Raw genomic sequence first — 20,023 nt, 5'->3', positions numbered from 1 at the left:
CCATACTCATCATGCATCACCTACGATTTTCAGTTTCATTCTCTTTTAGGACACAGGCCCTGTCGGGGGGGGGGCAGGCGCAGGCTGGTGGTCTGGGCACCAGGTGGAATCGAGGGGGTGCTTTGCCAGTTGATTGGGTGGAGAAGACTTGGTGGATGAACCATCTGCCAAGAGGGAGGCGAAGAGGGGATCAAAGCTCAGGCGGAGAAAGGAGTTGGGCGCTTAGTTTTGGAACAGAAGGAAACGGAGAAGATGGGTGGAAATAAAACCTGAAAGGAGGAAGAAATGGAGGTTGTGGACGATGTTTGGTGTTTCTGAAAATTGGGAAGCCACGTTGTCTTGTGAGGCTCAGGGGCCAGGGGTGGGGAGGTGAAGACCGCAACCTGCTCTGCAGCGCTGCCGTGGACACACAGCCGAGGGCAGAGTGGGGTTCCTCACTTTGTGGTTCAGGTGGTCAGCGTGGCTTTGTGATTCTCTCCAGGCACCAGAACTGTCTGCACTGGGGACTGTCAGGGAGCAAAGACAGGACAGGACCGCAGAGCCTATGGGAATGTGGCTGAGCTGATGGCCAAGGGCTCAAGGCTTGTTCCAGAGGGATCCCAAGTGCTTTTGGGTTTCCGTTGTGCCTGAGGACAAAGAACACGCAGGCATGCGCTCACCCTCACATTGAATGGTGGAAGTCCGCTCCAGTCCCTCTCTAGCCCCTGCTGCAGACCTGGGCTCTGGGGAAGAGGGAGGGAGTTCCCGGGTGAAGGTCCCTCTCTTTCAGTGGTTGTGGGCGCTTGCTGATGGAAGGTGATAGAATGAGGGCTTCTTCAGCCAGCCGTGGGATCTGTTGCGTTCAGGACGGAGAGGCAGCACGTCTGCTAGGGAAGCCAGGGGTGACATCATCCTGCTAGTTCAAGAGCCCCACGGGGGAGCCCCGGGCCTCACTTTATGGGCCTCACTGGGAGAAGCCATGGGTCTATCAGTTGCCACCTGCCATCAGCTGTTTTCTCTCCACCTGGTTCCAGCCACTCTAACACACTTATTAAAAGTTCAAACCAGCACGTACATCACCATCATAACATTGCTCACAGTTCTAGGCAGAGAGAACTTTACTGACTTGAGCAGTAGTGTGGTGATCAAATAGGGGGGCCCATTACGTGGGCTCTGAGTCAAGGAAACAGTCTCCAGGGGGATTTCCTGGCGTTTCCTCCAGCCACAGGTGTGGCGGGAGGCCGTGTTGGGAAGGGCCGATATCCTGGAAGAAAAGGCAGGCTGGACACGTGCTGAAGTGGAGGAGGAGGTGACAAAGTAGAGGGTATGGCCAGAGGTCACGTTTAGATGCTTCTGAGGCAGTGCTGAGAGGAGAGCGCGAACTGGGGGTTCTGACGGCGTGGTTTGGAGTCCCAGGCCCTGTTGTCTGAATAGGGGTGTTCCAGCCACATGTGCGGTTTGTTGTGAGGGTTACAGATAAGGATGCAAAGTTACTGACGTGGTGCTGGGTACTCGGGAGGGCCGAGAAGTCAGATTGGTGAGGTCATTGGCATGAGCCCCGAGGCTGCCAGATGCCAGAGCCCAGGAGAGAAGAGCCGCTGAGCCAGACACCAAGGCCTTAGCACTGCGGGACGGGCCGAGAGGGTGCGCGCCTTCTGAGGGGAGGCCCGCCAGGAAGGAGAGCAGCGGCAGTTTGGAAAAGACAATGAGGATGGAGGTCGGCCTCCCCGTGGGTGAGCCTAGAGGAGTGTGCTGCCTCCCAGGCCCCAGAGGCGCTTCCACCGCCCCGCCCAGGGCCAGCTCAGATGCTCGTCCTGCCTCTGGGTAATTGCCCTCCTCCTTTTCCTCTCTCCTCCTCCTGCCCCTCCAGTACCCTGTCCTCCTGCCCCTCCTGCCCCCCCACCCCCCGCAGGCTCCTGGGTATCTGTTTTCCTTTCCTTTCAGTGATTCCTACCACTCCTCTCCTTTAGGTCTCTGATCTCAGAATTACTTATGAAGGGGGACATATTCACCTATTTACATTTCCCTTTTCTTTGTTGACCCAAAGATCGGCAAATACCATTAAAAGTTTTCTTAACTGTGGTAAAGCACAACATAAAGTCTTCCATCCTAACCATCTTGAAGTGCCCAGCTCAGGGGCGTCAAGCACGTTCACACTACACACTCCCACCCCCACCATCCACCTCCGTGATTCTCGCCTTGCACAGCCAATGCTCTGTGTTCACTAACAGCGTCTCCCCACCTGCCACTTCCCCAGCCTCTGCTTTCTTCCTCTGCACACCAGCAATTCCATTCCGCTTTGAGGGCTGTGGAGTCTTCACTGCAAAGACGCCACAGAAGATGGCAAGCTGGCAGTGCACCTCCGGCAGCAGCGCCTCCACAGCCCTGTCACTACAGGTCATCTGCTGCCAGCGCTGGAGGGGAAGGTGGCCTTCCCATTTCTGTTTTAGGGTGGGGCAGCCGCCAGGCTGCTGAGGCCCCTGCAGGTGCTTCTGCGCCCTCCCCACTGCAGCCATGAGCCCCAGGTCACAGAGGGCCCTCCTTCAGGCCAGCCTCTGCAGGACCCCACATGGGGACCTGGGCTCCCTCCCCGAGGGCCTCTCTCCATGCTGGTCCTCCCCAGGCAGGATGCTGGGGATGGGTATGGATCTGGGCAGCTGGTTCACCTTCTCCATGTGGAGGAAGGATCAGAGTTTATGACCTGCCTGTTTCCACAGGGACAGACGCCACTCCTCGTGACTCCAGCAGGCATCCCCAAGCCTGCCCTACGTCCTGTTCCCATCTGCTTCTCTTTTGTCGTCCCTCCGCCCCTCTGTCAAGCCCTCTGTCCTTCCCTCAGGGAGCTGCTTGCGCCTTCTGTGGAGAGGGCTGCACTTCTCAGGCTTCAGGCTGCTGCTTGGGGGGCCCCAGAAGTGGGGGTCAGTGGTCCCTTGGTTCCTGGGGCCTGCACGGGCACGGAGAAGTGCTGAGGGCAGCTGAGCCACCCTGTCCTGGCAGACAGGACACAGCGTGGCATGGTGTTTAGTTTTCCCTCACTGTTTCACTCTGGGAGAGAAGCATGTGTGTGTGCCTGTGTCCGTGCATGCATCCACGTGCAAGTCGTAGAGCTGCCCTGTGTTTGAAGAATAAAGCAAAACCATCGGAAGCTCAGATTTATATTCTGAAACCACAGCCTGTGTATGACAGCTGTACTTACGTTCAGCCTGAATTGTCTACCCCATTGCCTGTAGTGGGGCGAAAGGCACAGGCAGGCTAAGAGTTACAGCAAAACAAACTCTCAGAGGCACTTTATTCACTAGAATTTCACACATTTTATTTTGTTATTTTTACTTTCTTGCATCAGGCCTTTTAAACCCTGCAAGGAGACCAGACATTTGGGAATATTTTTTCTTCTGCTCAGTGTGGAAATAAACTCTTAGAGTGACGACTCAGACAGGCCGTTTGGGCTGCCACTGGGAATACTCCGGAGGCGGCAGGGAGACGAGGCCATGATCAAGGTGACTGAGTCCAGAACTGCACTCAGTGTCTCCTGCGAGGTACAGTGGAAAGGCACGATTGGCGCCCAACCCACAAGAATAGCCTGAGATCTCTGGCCAAAGTGCTGTTCTTAGATTTGCTCGGTTATGAGGACTAGGCCCCAGGGATGGGGCTGTGGTGGTCCTTCCTGCGTACCACTGAGGGGGCTTGCACGCGTGGGTCCGCAGGTGGGGCTGGGCACTGGTCAGGGCTGCTGATGTCTGCTTGGGGCATGGGAGTGGGAACATTTCCTGTGTCTCAAAAGGGCTGGTAGATGCAGATCACCCGAATGCGTTTCTCTTAAGCTGGACCATATTCCAGGCTGCACAGAGCACGTTAGGGACACACCGTGACGCTAGACTGCCTTTAGGGTGGTGGTGCGTGCACCAGGGGCAGCAATCCTGATAAATGACCCAGCGTCCGGGTGTGTGGCAGGGCCTCAACTGCGTTGTTCACTAGTTACAGGACTAGTTAAGTACACAGTGGTGGCTAGGCACCAAATAAGGGAAAACCAGATGATGTTGAAATTCCTATACAGTACTCTGTAACAGGAAGGTGAGTGTGGTATTGATCATCGGAAATCTGTTGGCAACTATAAACTACACCTTTACCTTCCAATTTCTCCAAGAAAGCGCTGTCAAATTGTCTCACCCGGCCTGGAGTTGTACAGTGTGCTCTTCTCCCCGACAGTTGTCAGCCATTGCTTGTTTACAAAAAGTATGAGCACCAATTGAAGGACTCTTGTTGATGTGATTTAACGGATATATCTATTAACATTCTTATGTCTAAATTCATAGTATTTTCTTCTAAAAGTAATCTTTGCTCCACCTGCTTTCATAGTTTATGAATCACTGGGGCTGACAGATACCTTAGACCAAGCATTTCAATGGCCTATGTGGGAGGTGAGAGAACTGCGGTCCAGAAAGGCCAAGTGCTCCCTCCATGGGCACAGCTGTTAAGAGGCACAGCAGGACCTGTAATACACCCGATATAGATCTTCCTATTCACATCACTGTGGTTGTTCATATGAAATATAGTCCTGGTCCTCACTGCAAGTTTTATTCTCTAATCAACATACTGAAAGAGACCAACAACAGAACAGCCGAATGTGAGCGCCCAGAGGCACGAGGGGCTTGGGAAGAAGAGGTGCACTTTCTGTGACATTGGGTTTGGGGATGGTTTCTTAGATACAACACTCAAAACACAAGCAAACAAAGAAAACTAGGTGAGTTGGATTTAAATAAAAATTTTGGACTTCAAAAGACACTATTAAGAAAGTGAAAACAAACTCACACACTGGGAAAAAATATTTGCACATCATACATCTGATAAAGGTGTAGCCAGAATATAGGAAGAGCTGTTACAATTTAACAATAAAGAGACAACCTCATTAAAAAATGGGTGAAACATTTGAAAAGACATTTCTCCAAAGAAGTATACAAATGACCGATGAGCACATGAAAAGATGTTTAAAATCATAGACATTAGGAAAATGCAAATCAAAACTACAGTGTAATACCAACTAATACCCAATGGAATGGTTAAAATAAAAAAGACAAGTGTTGGTGAGGACATGAGAAGCTGGGGATGTAACTGTTGTGGCCACTTTGGAAAACAGTCTGGTAGTTCCTCAAAAATGTAAACAGAGTTACTATACACAACTCAGCAATTCCACTCCTACGTATATACCCAAGAGAACTGAAAGCACATGTCCACACAAAAACTTGTACATGAATGTTTACAACAGCATTATTCACAAGCTAAAAAGTGGAAACCAACAATTGCCAATCAATTGATGAACAGATAAATAAAATGCTGTATATCCATACAATGAAATATGCAGCTAATAAAAAGGCACTAGTACTGATAGATGCTCTACAAGATGGGTGAACCTTGGTAAAGTTAAAAAGTCTCCTTCTAACTTTAGAAACGTGACTTCCTGTACAGTCTGGCCAGTGGAGTTTTGGGCTGTTAAGTTTCACCAGGCAGTTTCTCAGCGAGCCCCAAGCCAACCATCTGTGAACTCCAGGACAACAGTAAGCATGTAGGGGAGATGTTGCTTTCAGGGGAAAGCCCCCCAAGGCCCTCCCCTCAATCTGCTTTGCGTGCAACTTCTGTTGTCCATTTGGGCTGTTCCCAGGCCATGGCACGGTGATCAGGGATTTGCTGGGTGCCCATCATGTCAGGCATCCGGGAGAGACCAGAGCACAGGCCCCAGAGCCACCTGCATACATACTTAAGTACAGTTGTGATGGCAGCCTTGTGAAGCATGGGGTGCTTGCAGGGCAAACCACAGAATTTCACCTGGGCTGGCAACCGGAGAAGGTTCTGGAAGGAGCACAGTTTTAGCTGAGAGGAGGGACTTCAGGTGAAGAGTGGGAGGGGCATATCTGGTGGGGGGAATGGCATTGGGAACTGTCTGACGGGGGCAAGGACTTAAGGGAACCCTGGAGCCCTGAGGTGCGGTGGGAGGTGCTGGGTGCGAGGTAGAGGGCGAGGATCGCCATGAGGCCAAGCTGGAGGACGAAGCCACAAGGGAGCCACTGAGAAGGGCTGAGCCCAGGGAGATCTTCAAGAACAACCCTGGGGGTACAGCACAGCACAGACGGGGGCTGGGAGCCCAGGGGAGGTCAGGAGCCTGCGGGAGGCCAGTCAGGTGATGCTGGAGGCCCAGGGGATGGGGCTGAGATGGGTGACTGATGAAGGGAGTCAGCCGAGCGGAGAGAAAATTCAGAGGTGGAGTCAACAAAACGCTTATGAAGTGATAAGTGACGTAACTTACAGATGCCGATAAGAACACACAGGTAGCTTTACTAAAAATAATCCACACGAAATAATATCAGAAAGCAAACAACAGAACATGGTCTGACCAGGGGGTTCAGTGTGAAACAAGACTGCAGTGTGAAGCAAGGCCGGCCACAGTCAGGAATTCCTGGTGTTCTTTTAAAAGCACTTATTCCTCCAAAACTGTCATGACAGTGTTTTTCAAAAAGTTGGCTTGCTCCTTATCAAATTATATAAGATTTGTTACATAAAATTTGTGTCTGTTTCCCATGTTGCCAGGGGCTGGAGATAGTGACATGTCTTAGGGGTTGGAGGAAAGAGTGTGGTTTGAAAGGAAGTCTCAGAGGCGGGCCTGGTTCTGTCGTGGCCGCCCGGGGAGGTGATTCAGAATGCTGTCCCAGCGAGGCGCTCAGCGACAAGGCAGGCCGGGGTCAGGATCTGCGATCCACACAGCTCCTGCCTGGCTGCCTTACAGAGGTCTCTCGGCTGGAGCATTTGGGCTGCCTGGAATACGGCCTCCACACAACCCTTAGACTCTATTTACAAGTGCATTCTCTAACACACAAGCACACTTTTATGGCATCTGGAGCATTTTGCTGAATGACTTAGTAATGCACTGCTGACCTGACTGCACATTGCCAGGTTTAGATTCTAGGAGAAAACAGCAAGCGGTAAGTTCAGCTGCAGGTCAGAGCGTAGTTAGGCCACAACCACTCACCAAGCCCCAGCTCCGGCCTGGGGGGAACAGTGCGCACATTCGACATAGATTCCCTAGCCATGTGCTTTTGTGACTGACGGCCACATACTGGGAACATGCTGTTACCACATCATAAACATTATTAATATCAGAAAGAAGATGGGGATAGCCAAGGATTGGCATGCAAAACTGATAGAACTGTCCCAGGACAGTCTTAGTATTTTCTGAACATTTATGAGCTGTAGGAGGTTGGTGCAGCTTGTAAAAAGCAGAGGTGATGAGAAACATTCACCAAAGTGTATCAATTTTTCTGCAAATTGGGTGCATCCTACATGTTTTAGGCTCTTGGTGATGGGATAAATTTGAGAGGGCATAAAATGTTCTCTGACAAATCGCTTTCTGAGAGTCAGGAGTTCATACATTAGTTCACAAGGATAAAAGACTCAGAGCTTTTCAAATTATGATCACATTTAACACTTAAAGTTATTGTCTAGTTCGTCCAGTTTTACTTTTAAGAGGGAGGGAGAATTATATGTCAATTATACTTCAGGAAAAAAAAAAGAGTGAGGAAGGATTACAAATTGTAGGCATGTTAAATATATAAAACCTTAATTTTAAATGGTGGATGTCAGCAAATTTGCCCTCAATGAGACAAAAATTTAAAAAGGTTCGTAGTGGAGATGCCAGGCATTGCTTGCATACCCACAGTCCCTAAATAGACTATCTGGACTCTGTGGGGCTCTTCCCCTCACACCCGGGCACGTCTCCAGTGTCGGCCGACCAGTCACCAGGACATGTGTGCACTGGCACTATGGGCCTTAGGACCCGGAGATGGAGAGCAGAGCCCCAGCCAGCTTGAGGCTCACGGGGCAGAGGTGGGGCCGAGGCAGCCACTTCGGTCAGGTGCCAGCTGAAGCGACAAGGAGGCCCTTTGTTAAGGAAAGAGTGAAACGGGAGGAGAGATGTACAGACAGGGAGAGAGCAGCACCCCAAGTCCCGGTAGTTGCTGAGCCAGGTCCAGCCCATTTCCGTTTAACAGAAACCAGCCTTTTCCTTGTGGTAACCTGAATGCAGCTCAATGCAAGAACAGTCTTTGTCTCCGACATCTGCCTCTGGTTGGTGGGTGATTAACACCTGCAGCAGGAGAGACCCCTATGGATAAAGTGAAGGTTCCTGTGGCCAGGATTCTCACCTGGCCCTGGTCAGCTAGCTCACTACACACATGTGAGCAATGCATTGTTATTGACTCTATATAAAGAGCCCCGCCCAGTGCTCTGGGCGACACGGCGGTACAGCTGCAATGCTGCAGGAGAGCAAAGCAGAGGCTGGAGTGGTGGCAGCACTGAGGACAGAGGCCCAGAGGAGGCTGTGCAGGCAGAGAGGCCGGCCCAGAGGCAGAGACCACTGGCTGCCTGCAGACTCGCGCTGAGTGGATGGGATTCTAGTGACTGACCTGCCACCGTGGGAGTAAAGTTGGGTATAAACTCTTTCACCCCAAGAATGTTCCATTGTCATCTTTTGGTCTCATTGAATCCAGAGTGAACTTGCCCAGGGCTGAAACTCACTGGCAAGACACTGTGAATCATGGTTAGCTATGAAATTAGGCTTTAAAACTGGAGATTTTAAACATTATTACTTCCTTGTTCAGTCCTGGCTATTTGGGCCACCGACATTACTTCTGTTTCTCCAGGGCATACTTGCCCGTGGAAAAGATGTGTCTCATCCGTGGTGAGATTTCCTTAAAAGAAAATACTATAACCACTGCAGCTGTTGCTTTGGCCACAGACAGAACAAGCACACAGCCCACTTTTGCCCTCTTTGGCTTGCATGGAAGAAAACGGGGAGGCATGCACCAAGCTTCCCTGGGCCCGCGTGCCTGATGGCAGGAGGCACTGCACAGGCGTTGAGTCAGCAACATGCTTCTTGCTGAGCTCACGTTGCCTGCAAACCCCCACTCTTTCCAGCAAATACTATTTTGGATGTCAGTGTACGGAGCTGTTCTCTAGGGTTTGGCTAAATTTGACTCTGTGGGAGAATAAAATGGAATTCTAAATGTGGTGACCCCAACAGAGATGCGGTGCAAGACCAGCTTTCCACTTGTGCCAGGTAGGTCTGCTCGTATCTCACATGGAAACGGGAGATGTCAGTTGGAGTGTTGTCTTGCCCAAACACAAAGAAGTAATCTAGGTTTTATTTTAAACAGGCATTGGAGTCTTGGTAGTCCAAAGTCTTAATTTCGGGAGGAGTGTGGGGGAATGGCAGAGGATGGGTGCTGGGTGGCCCTCTGGTGAAGGGTGGGGAGGCATGGGGCCTCCTGTGATGCAAGAGTTGCTTTGGACAGAGAAGTGAGAACTCTTGAGTCCAGGTCTTCCCAGGCATCTGTAGCTGGATCTAAAGAGCTGTCAAATGCTGTGATTTGGGCCGGTGGTTCCTTCTCTGACAGGCAGATGATGAGCAAACTTTAAGGATTAAAGCATAAGCTGACTGCGGTGTTTAAACATTGACCCAGTTTCAGCACTGACCTAATCAGGGTGGCCTGGGAGAAGGGGGTTGGGGAGCAGCTTGGAAGAAATAGGTCAGAAGGATTTCCCAGCTCTTCTCTGGCAGACACAATGGGCCTTTGCCTTCTTTGTGCAAAGCCCAGGGGCTGCAGCAAGAATTTACCCCAAATGCCCCTCTAAGCAGCTGACTCTTACCCAAGGGGGTTCCTGTGCTGCTGGGTCCTTCTCTCGGTTTGAGGAGGACGTGCAGGGGGTCCATGCAGTCAGTGCTCATTAAGCACATAGTAATTCCTGGTACTGTGTAGATGGCTGAGGATACAGCAGTCAATGAAACAAAGTCTCTGTTCTCAAGGACCCTCTTTACTAGCGGCCAAAGCTTGAGTTCAAAACCAACTCCACCAGCTTTTAGCCTGTTGTGTTATGAAGACTTGAATGAGTTAATCTCTCTGTACCTTTGGTTTCTGTTTCTGTAAAGTGGAGTGACAAAATTGTATCTCCTTTCCGAGGTGGTTCTGAGGTTTAAATGAGGCAATACATACGAAGAGCTTACAATGGTAGATGGATTCTACTCAGGACAAAACGTTAGCAACACCTATCACCTGAGCTCTGGCTGCTTCACAAGGACTGGGCAGAGCAAACAGGCATCCACACTTCTGGTTAGCATGGGGCAGGTGTTTTCATGAGGCCCTCTGCTGCAGGTGGCTGCTGGGCATGGGCTTCAGAACCTGTGAGAAGCACAGGGACCAGAAACCATCTTTTAAGTGAGTCTTAGCCTTTGAAATAGATGCCTATGTGGAAATGTATAGAAATCGACTGGCTTCTTCCTACACGATGTGTGTAGACCAGAGGTCCTGCTTAGAATTAGTAGATATTATGAAAAATTTGGGTCCCTTTAGGGAAGGAAGTGCTGCCCTTGCCCTTGTGGAAGACTTGCTATGTGGATTTGCTGGTGGGCCAGGTGGTGTTTGATACTATGCCTCCACCTTGCACAGAGGAGAGTGACTCCGTGATTGTTTTTGTATGAAATCTTGGAGTTCTGTGATTTCCAATCCTGGTGTTAATGTAAATCTGGTTGTTTGAGCTGACACATCACTCCATTACCTCCCAGCTCAGTTTCTTTACCTGCAAAACAGAGGAAGCTGGTTGGAGCAGGATGCCCCTGGTAAGCGGTTCCACATGAATGGGCCACATAGCTAGGATGCCTGGGATGCTGTGCAGAGATGCTAGGTGCATGTGTCCAACTTCACGGTGGCACTCATACCTAGAGAAGATTCTGACAGGCAGTGCTGGTTCTGTATGCTTACGGACACAACAGACTTGAAATAGATTGTTCCTCCCAGTGACTTCTAGCTGTTGTGGTCTGTGCCTCTGAAATGTCCATATATGGTTCTGGAGAAAATGGGTACATGTTCTTTCTTTTTGGAGCAAAGGGTTTTTGGAACAAGGACCGTGTTACTGATGAAAATGTTATATTGTGTCTCATGATAATTCATTTATTACTTTCTTGACCTTGTGTCATTCAGGGAGTGTCAAAACCCACATGGTGCTTTCTGAGCCCTACAATTTTGTAGTTTAGTCTGATTTAGCTGACAGGTGTTAAAACACAGACACAGACAGGTAACTCCCCAGTGACAACACAGATGCAAAGACTGAGAAGGGCAGTTACTCCAGCTTGAGAATGGGTTATATCGTCCACATTTTTTCTGCTGAGAGCCCTTGCATTCTAATATGGCTTAGGTTAGAGGAAACTGAGTTCTCCTTCCTTGTGGCTGATCAGTCTCCATCAATAGCCCTCAGAAAATATGCAGATCTGGGGCTCAGGAGACTCTTGGAAATGGGAATATTACCAGTAATGCTGGGCTCAAGTCTCTTACGGTCAACACAGCTCTGAGCAACTTTTGGCTCTGAAGAGAAAATAACACTTAGATCTGCAGGGAACTCCCCTTGGTGCTCCCCCAGTCCTATTACGGATCAGAGAATATGAGGCCCATAGCGACTTTATCTCAGTCAGGGCGACACCAGCAGAGCCAGGACAACACCAGGTCTCTGGATTCTGCACTATGTCTTTCCCCAGGGGTCCTGCGCCCGTGCGCATCCTCTGCCTGTCGCCTCGCCTCCCCTCCAGCTGGTGGTAGAATTGGGGAAGGTCTGGCTTGGCATGTCTCGGGCGTGCCTCCTCTCGGCCCATCTTCCCGGGGAACGTGACCCACAAATGCGGTTGGTTTGGCCGTGAAGAAGCTTGAAACTGAGTTGATAAGGAAACCGAGGCTCAGAGAGGGGGTGTAACTTGCTCAAGTTTCCACAGCAAGTCAGGAAGCCAATGACAGTATTTATCAAGCAGACGGGTGGATGCTGCTGGGGCTTTGAGCAGGAATGAGACGTGGTTCTTAACCAGAGAACCTCTGCCCCGTAGCAGGCCAGGCGGGAAGGAAGTCACAGTGGCAGGTGTGCCTCGGAGGTGCGGGGTCCTGCTGGGGAACTTAACCTGGCCCTTGGGACGTTGGTGGAGAGTTCAAAGCCCGGCAAAGATACCTCTGAGGTGATCTGCTTTCTTACCCTATTTAGAAGTTTGGATCAATTTAAAAATTCTCTTTATGAAAGGTTGTTTTGGTGCTTTTAAAATATTTCCATCACTATTCTGTTACTGCACTGAAACATCTGCTCTAAGTATGGCTTGCCACTCTGGGAGAGACCCAGGTGGGTGCCGGCCAGTTCTTGGGGCTCGTGGGGGAGCAGAGGGCCCCCGCCCCTGGGGGAGAGCCGCTCCCTCCAGGACTTCTGGTTTTCTCTAGAAAAACGGCAAAAACTCCACTCGGGTTTGCGCCGCTTGCCAATGGCCTCTGCTTGCCTGGGCTGCAGTCAGATGGCCTGGCGCGACGGTCCCTCGGGACCGGGCCCCTTTCCTCCGTGTTCTGTGTCTCAGGCTCGGGAACTTTCCGCGTGCAGCCGTTTTCCTCGCTGAGAGGCGGTGTACCGGGCCTTGCCTGGAGTCGTGCTCCCCCACCCGCTTCTGCTGCAAGCCTGCCTCCTCCCGGCCGCGGCGCCCCCACCTCCGGCAGACACCCCCCCTTGTGTGCAGCTGCATACGCCTATGTACTCAGAACGTTTTGTGTTCCTGTCTTTTTCATTATGTGCAGCCTCTTTCCTCCTCTGGGTCACAAATGCCCTGAAAAGAGGGCTTGGGGCTCCTATTTCCTGTAGGGCTTAGATTACTGAGAGCTCAGTCGGCCAGGCGGGACCCTGGCACTTCAGAAGCAGTGGGGAGACCAGGAGGGGACGCTCCGTGCCAGGAGCACAGGGAGGCGGTCGCCGGAGGTGGGGAGATGCTTCTGCTGTGCGGCTCCGGCGGGTTGGTCTGTGCTGTGTGGACGCACAGCACCTCCTCACCTGCGATCTGGTGCTGTGATCTCTGGGGCGGGGCCTGAACAGTGTGGATCGTTAGGACCCGTCCTGGGGTCCTGCTCTCAGACTTGCCGAGTAAGTGGAGGCCAGGAAATGTCCCTCAGGCTTTCCTGAGCTGGGTCGGACCCTGACCCGCCAGGTCCAGTCCTGCTCCTCGCCAGGGGGACAGACAGTGCTGGGCCACCCTGACGACAGAGCGTAGGCGCTGCAGAGGAGGCCCTTCAATAAGAAAACAAAAAAAAAGTCTTGAAAAAGTTTTAATATTCGATATATGTATGATAGCTGATACCCATATCTAAGTGCATCAACGTATATAACAGCACGGGGGTTGGCATGTATGACGGAACCTCAAAACTTGGTGGGATTTCATTATACTTATTTTAGGGTTTAAGGGTTGTTTGTAATTTCAGTCACAGCTAGGGGGTGGGCACAACACTCTCTTCTTTGCTCAAGGCCTAGAAGCCCTTCGGTCACTGATGTGGGAGCTGGCCCTCCGTCCCCCACCCAGACGCATGCCTGCCGCCCCTTCTGGCCTGTCACTGCCCTCTCTTTGTTTCCTATGGTGGTAAAGACGCGTAAGTGCCCCAGCCCAGCATGGCCGCGCAGCCGCCACTGGGACACTGTCTGCGTTCAAGAAAGGGTGGTGCTTGATGCAGAGGCTGTGGGGGGGGGAATGCTTACCTACTGAGGTAGAGGGTCTCAACTTGTTTATTGACAGCAGAGCAAATTATTGCCACCTTTTATGGGCATTAAATTCCCTTCTGGGCATATACCTCCAAAGAATGGCTCAAAGAGGTATTTCCACACTCATGCACAGCAGCATTATTCACAATAGCCACAGTGGAGGGGGAGACAACCTAAGTGTCCTAATGGATAAGTAAAATGGGGTGAATCTGTACACATATACAGGAATGTTGTTCACCTACAACATGAATGAGTCTCTAGGACATTATGCTGAGTGAAATAAGCCAGTTGCAAAAAAACCAAATACTTTATAATTCCTCTCATATGAGAAATTGAGAATAGACAACATCATAGAGACAGAACATAGAATGGTAGGTGCCAGGAGCAGGGTGGTGGGTGGAGAATGGGACATTATTGTTTAATGGGTAGAGAATTTCAGTTTTGCAAGATGAAAAGAATTCTGGATATTGGTGGCACATGATGTGAATATACTTAACACTACTGAATGGTATATTCAAAATAGTTAAGATGGTAAGTTTTATATAATGTGTATTTTGCCACAATTAAAAACAAAGAAACAAACTCTAAAGCCCAGGCTGTACCTCCGACCAAGTAAATCAGCATCTCTGGGTGAACCTCCACATATCTGGGTTCAAACCATTTCCCCAGGTGAACCAAGGAGGAGAAGCACAGGACTGAGGGCAGGTGGCCCCATGCCGAGGTCACTGCTGGGATCCAGGGGTGCAGTGAGAAGGGTGGGAGTTACAGGAAGTGAACGAATCAGATGGATGGCTCGAGGGGAGAAACGCCAGTGTTCAGCCATAGCCGAGGTCCAGGGAAGAAGATAAAGGGTGAATCAAAGAGGTTCGTGGGGTCTTAGGCTAAACTGTGGATTTGTGGAAAGTAGAATATTTGTGGGGAGGTGTTTGGGGTGATTTACTTGATGATTTGGTAATGTAGTGGGGTGTAGTGGGGTATATTCAAAAGAATTCATCCATTTCTCCCGTAGAAGCCAGAGTTCCATTGGAACTGTTTTTTAAATAAGAGCAAAAGCAGAAAACCTGCCCAGTGGATCTTACATCTTCAGGAGCCAGTGACATGCCCACCATTTCAGACTTGCGGCACAGCTGTGGTGTGGAGTGTGGGCGGGAGGCAGCCCTCCGCCTGCTGTCCTCAGCCTGCTTTCTCAGGGCCCCTGTGTGTGGCTGGCCAGTTCGCTCCGACTTTCTACAATAAGGCAACAGAAACTTCCCATGGTAGCTTTTCAAATTTTTAAAACAAACTGAATGAAGAGAACAGTATTTAATAAAGAGGAATAAACCTTGAATGATAATATTTCAGGAAGGAGAAATTTTGGATGAGAAAGGCCGATCGTCTTGGGTCTCTGGGAAGCACTTCTGCGCACAGTCCTGGTGGCATGTTGAGACCCAACATGAGAAGTGACTCAGTGGCTCATGTGCACCCAGACAGTGAATGGGCATCAGGGGCAGGCCATGGCGGTCGTGGGAAAAATGTCACAAAAGGGACACTAAGTGCGTCATCTTCATGTATCACTGAGTCTTGTTTTCTGACCAAAACAGAGCCGTGCCTCTCTTGCTCACAAAGCAGTATTCAGTAGACGGAGGGTTCCAGGGACCTCTCAGAACTTTCCCCAAAGTGGACTCAGAGATGCCGGCACCCCTGGGCCTGCCAGCGTGGGCCATGACTTCATGCCACGGCATGTTTATTGTGGAGAGTGTATGGAGGAAAGCACGGGTGCTCATAGGAACTCCGACCCATCTGGGACAGACATGGAACCACAGTGCGGAGCCCTCTGCTCTCTGTCTCGTTCAGTGTCTGTCAAGTAGAGGTAGTTGAATGGATGAAAGCCCAGCAGAAATAGCATCTGTGTGAGTGACTGAGTGGCTGTGTGTTTGCTGCGCTGACTGTGTGGGGTGGTGTGTTGAAGGGAGACCTGGGAGGCCTGGGTTCAGCCCCATGTTGTTACTCCATGGCTCTGTGACACCGGCCCAGATCTCGCTTTCCTCAGCTCATCTCTCACTTGTGAAGTGGGGACAGTGAAGCCATCTATCCTGCTCCAGTGGCTGTTGTTTGCATTAAATGAGATAAAGGGCACAAAAGTATTTGAAAACTCTGTGGCGCTACAAATGCAGAGAACAATCATTTCGAAAGCACGTGGTTTTGAAGAGGATTATATGAATTAATGTACATTGATCAAGACGTGTGTCTCATTAGGCAAAAACTGAAAGTAAAACATACTTTAGGATGTGAAACTCAGCAACTTGTGTAACACTAATTTCAAGTAGTAAATTTGTAAAAAAAAGAAAAATTGAGATGTGAAAAATGTTCAACTGTTGTTGCCTCTGGCTTACTCCCAAAGCCCAACATTTTTACAATCTCCCTCAGAAATTTGTAAAACTGCTAAAACCCATCATATCCATGAACAAATACTGAGTTCCTGCCATGTGTCAGGTACTGTTAGGCACCAGGTACCAGGGGTATGTTTCTCTGCTTTTCTTAGAGTGATCATCGGTTTATTTGGCTTGTGGCTGCTAGTCACTGCAGGTGTGTGTGCGCGTGCATGTGTGTCTTCCCTATCACAGCAGTCCCACTAGTGTGGCAAAGTGTATACACTTACTTATATGACAAATGCCTGTTGATGTGTTAACAGCCTTAACATATATAGGGTCATCAGGAGCTATGTACCTGTTTTCCTATGTCTAATCCTTGTCTGATGTATATTCTTGAATAGCCATTGGACGTAAGTTTAATTTATGTGGGTTATGTGGGTGAATAAAGTTTCCGTTACTGTATTCTCTTCAAAATGTGCAGTCTTGTTACAGTGCAGAAAGGTAAACTGACCTTTTAATTTGACTTTGGCTGAAATGAATCATGCTTAAATATCTTGTAGTTGTTTATAAAGTTTGGCTTCTCTGTAGTGTGTTAGAGAACCTGTTTAAATGTTGACCATAAATTTGGTGAAAATGACAAGCATCTTTCAGTCTTTGATTCTGTTCATTTTCCCCCAAGTACAGCTTTATCCATAATAATGAGAGAGCAAATGACTACCTCTGTTTTAAACCAGTATGCCCTTGCACAGTAATTTTCTTATTACATTTTGCAAGTGCCATAATCTGGGCAAAGGCACTGATAAAAGTCAGAGATGTAGCAAGAAAGAGTGAGTAAACGTTCTTAGGTCAGATGCATTTGCTGCTTATGTACTTAAAAAAACTAAATAGGAAAATCTTACTCAGCTTGGTAGAAAAACAGAGTAGAGATTCCCACTTGGGGACTTTGTGATATTTTGCCTGTGTGCCATTTGTCAGAAGGCAATTTATCTAAAACTGAAGAAGGCTCTGGTTTGGCTGACTAAACTGTGGAGTGACACAAGCGGTACATAGCAGTAGAAATGCTCAGGGGAATTTTCGGGGTGCTCAAGTCAAGTGTTTGTTCTGTGTGGGTGTAAAGAGCAGGCGTGTCCCTCTGCCTCTCTTTTTGCACAGTCTTCAAAACTGTGAAAGTTGCTGACATTTTGCACCACGCGCTGGACTGTTAAATTGCATTCTACGTGGTCGCTTGTAAATATGCCCTGTGGGGGAAACTTGCTTGTGCCCAGCATGCTTCTTTCCCATATGCCTCTCCTCATCTCGAACTGCACAGAGATTTGGAGTCCAGGGCTCTCTAACTGGAGAGCGATTTGGGTGAGAACTCTGGAACTGACTTATTTTCATCGGGTGTTTGGCAAATGGAGGTCTGTACGGAAATCCAGGAAAGCCGTCTCTGAGCCCCAGACAACAATCCTCCCTCCCGCCGCTTGCCGCAACGCCTGAAATTCTGCCCGGAAGGTATTTCTTCCTCCCTGGCCCTGGGATTTGAATCCCTAGGTACGTTAGTGGGGCCAGTCAGTCAAACTCACCTTTATCTTGTGGGTAAAGTGGGGCCACTGATGATGCTCGGTAATGAGCAGAACGATCGGTACAGGTAAATGGCACCTACCCATGCGTACGCTGGGGCTGCTGGCAGTCCCCGGAGGGAGTCTGTGGGACCACATGAGGCTTGCCAGTCAGAAGCTGGGCGTGATGCCCAGAGGTGGTGGTGGCATTGTTACCCCTTCTCCTTCTGTCAGGGGGACAAGGCAGGGCACAGGCCATTAATGTAGTGGGACTTCCCTTCCCAGCTGCTCTGAAGGGAGGCTTGGGGCTTCCCGGCCTAAGAGGGCTTCTTGGAGGGGCTCATCGAGAAAGATCCCCAGTGAGATGCCCACCGGGGAGGAGGAGGGCGCCGCACATGGTATGCTCACTTGCCGGGTGCTTTGGTTTTGCGAGGCACTAAGTCACCTACATTTGTTTCCACAATATGTGGGTGAAGTTGGCACAGGAAGTTTCCCTCTCCTACAGGTAAGGAAGTTGGAAGGCAGGCAGGTAGAGGAGCTCATCTTTGCCACACAGGTTAGTGCTACAAGTGGGAAAAGACCCAGGTCCCAGATCCTGAGCACGTCACCCTCTTTATTAGGCAACTTTCTCAGGTTTGTGTGAGGAAACCTGGGCCCCTGCTGATGAGCCTTATGGGTGCCCTGAAGATGGTGGGGGAGCCGTGATGGACAGACAAGGACCGGTGTTCACTTCCTGGCCATGGACGGAGGTTACTTCCAGATCACTGGCAGGGAGCTCCCCTCTAGCCTGCAGTCTTGCCTAACAGCACCTCTGCCTGACTCCCAAGTCCAGTGGCTTTTCTGAAAGGAAGGAGAGGAGATGCCAGCATAGCCAATGAGAAATGGTGGGAAAATGTGATGCTGAGGCCTTTCTATCACCTTCCCAATTCCCTCCCTCATTTTGTTCATTTTCTTGATACAAAATAATTCCAGGAAATCAGAGAGGGATTCTATAGGTGTTAAGCCTTCATGTCGTGATTTTTAACTACAAAGCTCTATTGGATTTCCTAATGGTTTTGGGACCATTATTCAATTTTACACATAAAAGGGTTTACTGAGGGTCAGTGTAATTCCAAAATCATCAGCATACAGATCATCTGACCATGTGTGAAAATTCAATAACAATAAAGGCAATTCTCTGGGAAAGTAAAAAAAAAAAAAAAAAAAAAAGAGATACACAGGTCTTTGACCAGAAGTAAAGATTTGGAACACTTCTTTATGCACAGAGAATCTCCGGTAGGCAAACCTGGGTTCATGTTAGCTGTCATAAGGTAATTGGAGTATTTATAATTTATTAATTTATCTATTTTTTTAAATGAAGAAGAATTAAGGTGGTTTAGGTAAGAACACAAACACACCAAAACCAAAACAGACAAACTCAAGCAAACATCTGGAAAGAAAAAAGGAAAAAGGAGAGGGTAATAGAACAGCAGGGAGAGCCCCTGGCCAAGGACAGACAGAATGCATATCAACTCTTGAATGTCCTGGTGGCTCGAGGCAAGACGGTGCCAGGTCCCATGGGGAGCTCTCCTTGTCCTCTCTAGTATCAGAGCGCCTGTTTAGTTCATTCCTTCATTTATTCACTCACTAATTACCGCATTCCGATGGAAGTTACTTGGTCTGCCTTGTGTGATGCAGCAGTATGCTGAGCCCCAGAAACGGCAGCGAACATGGCTTAGGGATCTGCCTGCATGGAGCTATCTTTGCTTGGGAAGGCAGGTACACAATTATGACCCTGTGCGGAGGTGTGCCAGATGTGCAGAGAGGGATGGGAGCGTCCAGCAGGTGCACCTAACCAGGAATGGAGGCAGGGAGATTTCTATTACCCACAAAAATGTTTTGAACAACCCCAGCTTCCCAGGAATATAATAGCTTGTTACGGGATTTTAAGACTAGTTTTCAAAAGGAGAGTCTGATTTAGTCCCACATAACTTTAAAGTTAATTAATTAAACCAAAGTTGGCAAGCACTTTCTAAGTGCCAGGTGCTCTACTAGTCTGTATTTGGTGATTTATGGCTTGAAATAGGATCTTCATTATTTGATATTTTCCTTAGCATGAGATTTCCTTCCTGGTTCTGGGTCCCTTTGCTGTCTCTTCAGATACCTTTAATATGAGAGCTTGGCCTGGTCATAAAAACTCCATATGTATTATTTTACCAGACTTGAATGAGAAAATAGGATGACATAATGAATCAGAATATTAATGCTCTGAGGGTCCTTTGGAGAATTTAGGTTTTTAATGAAATTTGAAATACAGAGTGGATGACACAAAGCTGAAATAGCTTTGGTTCGAAAAACATTAGTATATGGTACATGTAAAATATTTTTGCCAAACCATCAAAAGAGCTCCGGATTTTATAGTGTGGAGAATTCTTTAAGGCGGGGGTGGGGGCGTAGCTGTGCCTTTGTGCAGGTCACCCGAACCCTCTGTGTTGCCGCTTCCTCATCACTGAACAGAGGCTGATAAGAGCACTTACCTCGCGGGGCTCTTGTGAGGATTAAGTGAAGTAATGGAAGTAAAGTGTCCAG

The sequence above is a fragment of the Manis javanica genome, chromosome 1 (genome assembly GCF_040802235.1).
Source record: "Manis javanica isolate MJ-LG chromosome 1, MJ_LKY, whole genome shotgun sequence".
Classification (NCBI taxonomy): Eukaryota; Metazoa; Chordata; class Mammalia; order Pholidota; family Manidae; genus Manis; species Manis javanica.
The sequence above is the reverse complement of the archived record's forward strand: the minus strand, read 5'-3'. Positions refer to the sequence as shown.